Source organism: Oncorhynchus mykiss, chromosome 28, assembly GCF_013265735.2.
Source record: "Oncorhynchus mykiss isolate Arlee chromosome 28, USDA_OmykA_1.1, whole genome shotgun sequence".
Taxonomy (NCBI): Eukaryota; Metazoa; Chordata; class Actinopteri; order Salmoniformes; family Salmonidae; genus Oncorhynchus; species Oncorhynchus mykiss.
Genome location: NC_048592.1, coordinates 11,547,661 through 11,554,982, shown reverse-complemented (window position 1 = coordinate 11,554,982; position 7,322 = coordinate 11,547,661).

The window sequence follows — 7,322 nt, the reverse complement described above, 5'->3', positions numbered from 1 at the left end:
AGCAGACAATGAAAGCTATTACAATATTGGATGATTATATTATAGGCTACATGTGCACCATCAAGTCAGAACAGTAGGCTAAGTTATGAGTGTGAAAGGGAACAAATATTTAGGATGAGACACATGGGCACAACAACTTACTACACAACATACACTTCGTATTACTTTCTTAGCTACAGTATACATATCTCCCTGGAATATTACATAATTTATGGAACAGCATACAATACATTTTTGGACCATGGTGCTGTGCTCACTTGAATAGGAAGGTGGCACGGCGATCCTTCCATGTGGGCAAATTTTGTCATCAAACTTTGTCATCAAAGTCTGGCATTCTCAGAATTTATGGTGCTTTCAAGATAACTGGGAACTCGGAACTCGAATTATGACATCAGTGATCTGCAGGTCAGAGCTCTAGAAAGAGGCGCGAGTTCCCGACTTTGAATTCTGAGTTGGATGACCGTTCAAAACGTATTTTCCCAGTTGTCTTGAACTCACTGAAGTCTAAGATTTCCCAGTTACGAGTTTCTAGTTGTTTTGAACGCAGCAGAAGTCATTCTGGATTGACAGCATGGCCAATATTCAACCTTTTATGGCCCAATTAATGTTTATCCTTTTAAGCTTGGAAAAGAGACCCTTAAACCCAGACTTTGGACCACACATCCACTCCATGGCATAGCAGGCTAGTGATTGCTTTACAATGCTTGCAGTTAGCCATGGATTCCTTCCAAACCACTCATTGTTCAATTTGCGATTTCCAACTTATTTTGTAATGTTTATGTCCAATGGCCGATGAGCACCGATATGTTTTAGATCATTTCTCATTTCTCATTTCATATGACAAGGATGGAAAAGGATTTGGCAGTAGATTGTGGACTTGATTCATGATTATGACTGCTTTCTTGCTTGCAAAAATGTTGAAAGTATGATGTTGATACGATCAGTCCAGTCAAAGCTACAGTAGATATAACGTGATTTGACATTTTATCTGTATCCAATGACCTTGAGCCTTCTTGGATGGGCCCTTCTAATGTAACTCTATGGCAGCACCCAAGAGGCTTGAATTTTCGAGCTCTACCAGTAGATTTTGCAGTTATGATGTAGTTATGTGTTCCCATGGGTGACGGAACAGTGAGCCAATCACGGTGCAACTAGAGAACATTAACAACCCCTACGCTCCATATTTTCAAATGTTATTTGTCACATGCACATGTTTAGCAGATGTTATTGCAGGTGTAGCGAAATGTTTGTGTTCCTAGCTCCAACAGTACAGTAATGTCTAACAATTCACAACAATACACACAAATCTAAAAGTAAAATAATGAAATTAAGAAATATATATTAGGACAAGCAATGTCGGAGTGGCATTGACTAAAACACAGTAGAATAGAATACAGTATATACATATGAAATTAGTAAAGCAGTATGTAAACATTATTAAAGTGACCAGTGATTCCATGTGCAGGGTTGAGTAACCGGGTGGTAGCCGGCTAGTGATGGCTATTTAACAGTCTGATGGGCTTGAGATAGAAGCTGTTTTTCAGTCTCTCCGTCCAAGATTTGATACTTCTGTACTGACATCTCCTGGATGATAGCGGGGTGAACAGGCCGTGGCTCGGGTGGTTGATGTCCTTTATGATATTTTTGGCCTTGCTGTGACATCGGGTGCTATAGGTGTCTTGGAGGGCAGGCAGTGTGTGCCCGGTGATGCGTTGGGCAGACCGCACCACCTTCTGGAGAGCCCTGCGGTTGCTGGTGGTGCAGTTTCTATACCAGGCGGTGATACATCCCGACAGGAGATGTAATTGTAAAATACATTTAAACTCAGTTTTTTACCATTCCTGACATTTAATCAATTATTTATTTCCGCTTTTATTTCTTTCATCACATTCCCAGTGGGTCAGAAGTTTACATACACTCAATTAGTATTTGGTAGCATTGTCGTTAAATTGTTTAACTTGGGTCAAACATTTTGGGTAGCCTTCCACAAGCTTCCCACAATAAGTTGGGTGAATTTTGTCCCATTCCTCCTGACAGAGCTGGTGTAACTGAGTCAGGTTTGTAAGCCTCCTTGCTCGCACACACTTTTTCAGTTCTGCCCATAAATGTTCTATAGGATTGAGGTCAGGGCTTTGTGATGGCCACTCCAATACCTTAACTTTGTTGTCCTTAAGGCATTTTGACACAACTTTGGAAGTATGCTTGGGGTCATTGTCCATTTGGAAAACTCATTTGTGACCAAGCTTTAACTTCCTGACTGATGTCTTGAGATTGCTTCAATATATCCACATCATTTTCCTGCCTCATGAAGCCATCTATTTTGTGAAGTGCACTCTTGCAGCAAAGCACTCCCATAACATGATGCTGCCAACCCCATGCTTCATGGTTGGGATGGTGTTCTTTGGCTTGCAAGACTCCCCCATTTTTCCTCCAAACATAACAATGGTCATTGTGGCCAAACAATTATATTTTTGTTTCATCAGACCAGAGGACATTTCTCCAAAATGTACGATCTTTGTCCCCATGTGCAGTTGCAAACCGTAGTCTGGCTTTTTTATGGCAGTTTTGGAGCAGTGGCTTCTTCCTTGCTGAGCGGCCATTCAGGTTATGTCGATATAGGACGCGTTTTACTGTGGATATAGATACATTTGTACCTGTTTCCTCCAGCATCTTCACAAGGTCCTTTGCTGTTTTTCTGGGATTGTAGTCTGGCTTTTTTACGGCAGTTTTGGAGCAGTGGCTTCTTCCTTGCTGAGCGGCCATTCAGGTTATGTCGATATAGGACGCGTTTTACTGTGGATATAGATACATTTGTACCTGTTTCCTCCAGCATATTCACAGAGTCCTTTGCTGTTGTTCTAGGATTGATTTGCACTTTTCAAACCAAAGTATGTTCATCTCTAGGATACAGAAAGCGTCTCCTTCCTGAGTGGTAGGACGGCTGCTTGGTCCCATGGTGTTTATTCTTGCGTACTATTGTTTGTACAGATGAATGTGGTACCTTCAGGCATATGGAAATTGCTCCCAAGGATGAACCAGACTTGTGGAGGTCTACAATTTTTTTCGGAGGTCTTGGCTGATTTCTTTTGATTTTCCCATGATGTCAAGGAAAGAGGCACTGAGCTTGAAGGTAGGCCTTGAAATACATCCACAGGTACACCTCCAATTGACTCAAATGATGTCAATTAGCCTATCAGAATCTTCTAAAGCCATTACACCATTTTCTGGAATTTTCCAAGCTGTTTAAAGGCACAGTCAATTTAGTGTATGTTAACTTCTGACCCACTGGAATTGTGATACAGTGAATTATAAGTGAAATAATCTGTCTGTAAACAATTGTTGGAAAAATTACTTGTGTCAGTTCAATGGCGATTGCATCGTCTGTGGATCTATTGGGGCGGTAAGTATTTTGAAGTGGGTCTAGGGTGTCAGGTAAGGTAGAGGTGATATGATCCTTAACTAGCCTCTCAAAGCACTTCATGACAACAGAAGTGAGTGCTATTGGTTGGTAGTCATTTAGTTCAGTTACCTTTGATTTCTTGGGTACAGGAACAATGTGTTATCCTCAAAGTGGGCAAAGAAGGTGTTTAGCTTGTCCGGGAGCAAGACATCGGTGTCCCTGACGTGGCTGGTGTTCCCTTTGTAATCTGTGATTGTCTGTGGACCCTGTCAGATATGTCTTGTGTCTGAGCCGTTGAATTGCGACTCCACTTTGTCTCTGTACTGACGTTTTGCCTGTTTGATTGCCTTACAGAGGGAATAACTACACTGTTTGTATTCAACCATATTCCCAGTCACCTTGCCAAGGTTAAATGCGGTGCTTCACGCTTTCAGTTTAGCACAAATGCTGCCATCTATCCACGGTTTCTGTTTTGGGTAGGTTTTAATAGTCACAGTGGGAACAACATCCCCTATACACTTCCTTATAAACTCAGTCACCATGTCCGTGTATACATCAATGTTATTATCCGAGGCAACCCGGAACATATCCCAGTCCGTGTGATCAAAGCAATCTTGAAGCATGTATTCCGAATGGTCAGACTTGTGCTGAATGGACCTTAACACGGGTACTTCCTGTTTTAGTTTCTGTCTATATGAAGGGAGAAGCAAAATGGAGTCGTGATCTGATTTGCCGAAGGGAGGGCGGGGGAAGGCCTTGTATGCATCCCGGAACAGAGAATATCAGTGGTCAAGTATTTTCCCAGTGCGAGTACTACAGTCAATGTGTTGATAGAACTTTGTGAAAGCACTGAGCTAGGCTGAAACACCTGCATTTTGTAGCTGCCTTACTCAAGAAAGCAAAAAAGATACTGTTTGTTTACGGCTTTATTAAAGCAATTATTATATTTATTTTTTTACATTGTTTGCAAACTGACGTATTAATGCCAAAATAACATGCAAAAAAGGCTAAATAAATAAACACATATTTATTTATTTTGCTAAATAGGTGGAGATCAAATGCACATTAGCTAGGTTTCCATCCAACTAGCGACAGATTTTCATGCGAATATTATAAAATCGCGCTTTGTGTTTCCTTCAAATTGACTTGAGGATAAAAGGCTGTGCGTGAGGACGTTGCTTACATAAAAATACCTTTTGCAGTTAAATGTTTAAAAAAACCCAGGTTAAATGGGTTTCCATCGCATTTTCTACTCTACTGATGGTTTTCTCACGAAAAATGTTGCATTATATAGGGATCAATGATCATGTCACCAGGATAAGACCCTAGATATGCATTTGAAAGGCTCTTCAAACATATCACCTTACACTTTCACCACACTGTGAAGTTCATCATCACTTATTTCAGCTGCAGCCTATTAATGCATGCTTTCCTGGCGAGTCGTACTGGGAGGACCACAAAATGTCATCGCGTGACTCCCAAGTTTACTTCGATTTGATGGTTATTATATCAATATTTGCGCATAAAAGCATTTCCGCCGACGTTTCTCGCATAATTAATTTTACCCACATAAAAAGATTCCACCTTGTCTACCATATTTTGTTTTGTTGTCGTTTGGAAAGTTTACCGAGAAGTGTTCTGTTTCCATCAGGCCTGTCATAAAAAAATATATATCCGACATGTAGGCTGTAACGAATACGCAGGGAAGCAGATGCAGAAGGGGAGTTTAATAATAAACATGACGAAAACACAAAATAGGAGCCATGTACTGAACAATACTGCCCAATGACTGAGGCTACAGAGGGCTATATGGAGGGAGTGTAATCAGGGTGGTGATGAAGGCCAGGTGTGGTTAACGATGGGGAGCAGGCGGTTAGTAGATGGCAACTTCGAGCTCTGGAGGGAGGGAGCAGGTGGAGGCGTGACATAGGCCTACTTTACTTGCTTAAAAAGGTTGGAAACCTGGTTAGTGAAAGATAAAATAACTGGATAAACTACCTCTGAACGATAACGCAATCACCCAAAAGACAGAAGAGAGATAAGCTCATTAATTGAAGTTGTTCAGACATTAAATTCGGTCTTGGGGTGAGACGTTAAACCGATGTCCTAGACATTTTATCTGTCTCATCTATATTTTTTAAGTCACTCTAACAAAAGAGTTGATCTAATATTAAGTCATAATCTAAGTAAATTAGATCTGTAAACGTTTCATATATATATACCATTAGGGGAGCCTAAAGATTATATAATCCATTTGGAATAAAGCAGTCAAATTTAAGGTGAGTGTGTTTGGGGGAAACTGCCCCGCTCCAATGCAAATAAATGGTATCTAAATTAGCATTTTCCAAATCATGTCCAAATCTACAATTATTAACTTAATTGAGTTAAACAGTCATTTTTCTGACACTTTAGGATTATTTGGACATGATTTGGCACGAAAATTAGAAGAGACACCTTACATCAAAACCTCATCATAGTGAAGATATTAATAGTGAGATGTGCAATGATTTAATTAATTAAAAGGAGTCAGAGTAAATAAGTATTTTTTCAATTAATAATCTGTCCTGTTTGTTGGATTGTCCACATTGTTCAAAGGATGTAGGCCTAACCACCATGGTGCTTTTCACACAATCAGCTCTTTCTGCAGAATCTTTACATGGATATGTGTCAAATTGTATGTACTCCCCCTGTGACCACACCACCAACCCCTCAGAGTGTGTCTTGTAGCTGATCAGTGGTTACATCACCTCTAGAACCTTCAATCAATTCCAATAAAAAAAATGGTCTGGGTTCTGAAATAGAAACCTCTCTAACACAAAAGGACTGTGATCTGAGTTCATATTTCGCAGAATGTATTTTTTTTGGGGTGCTCGTAGTTGCTTATGTGTTTTTGACATCAAACATTTGCTGCTACGTGGACTTAGTGCTCGGCATCCTGAGACAGTAAAATGAACCTGCCATGCGAAAACTGCAAAGGATTATTACAGAGAGATACTAGACAAAAACAAATCCCCCAAATGAAAAAGAGAGGATGGATTCTTAAAGGAGCACCAATCAATGTTCCACTTGCTGATGACATCAGGGGAGGGGGGGAGTATGTCACAATCTCTGCCAATGCAATTGAGCGGTGGCGAGGAGCTTAGTGGCAAATTAGATGGAAGATTGTCAACATGCCAGGGGAACACAGGGACACCGATCGATCAGGCCAGGAAGGGAATAACTAATTACCCTGGCTGCAAGAGGTTCTGAGGTGCTGTTGGAGCCACAGAGAAACCAGATCACATCCTAGCAATCTCCTACTCCACTTGCTTTCACTCGCTCTTAATATTTCTTACTCCTTTCATTAGGCATAGGCCTTCATGTGTTACGTAAAATACAGACTCTGGCATGTTGAAATGTGATGGCAGAGGTTTATGGATGAGTATGAGAGTGTAGGTGAAAACGGTGCCGGGGGAGAGGTGAGAAAAGAGGTGGGGTTTGGGGATTGAACAGAGTTCGGTGGGAAAGAAGAGAGAGAGAGAGGGATGAGGAAAGAGAGAAGACAGAAAAACAATAAGATGCAAAAAAAATAATTGAAGTGTGTGATGGAAAAGGAGTGGTGTAGAAAGCAAAAGGGGATAATAGAAGCCTATAATAGTTTGCTACAGGGATCTAGACAAGTGGCAAATCAGACATTCACAACAATTATAGGAAAACCACACAGAAGTAAGTTGCCTTCCCCTCTCCTTCACTCTTCAAGTCTGCAATTACATTCAAACCCAACTACTGAGCATTAAATCAGGCTCAGCAATTGCTCCACCACACCCTCTGATTTCAACATGAGTGGTGGCTGCATTTGGGTTGGGTACCAGCTCTGAAAGTAGCCACACTTAGCAAACTACACTATCATCCATCACATGTGACCTTGAAGATGCATGCAAGA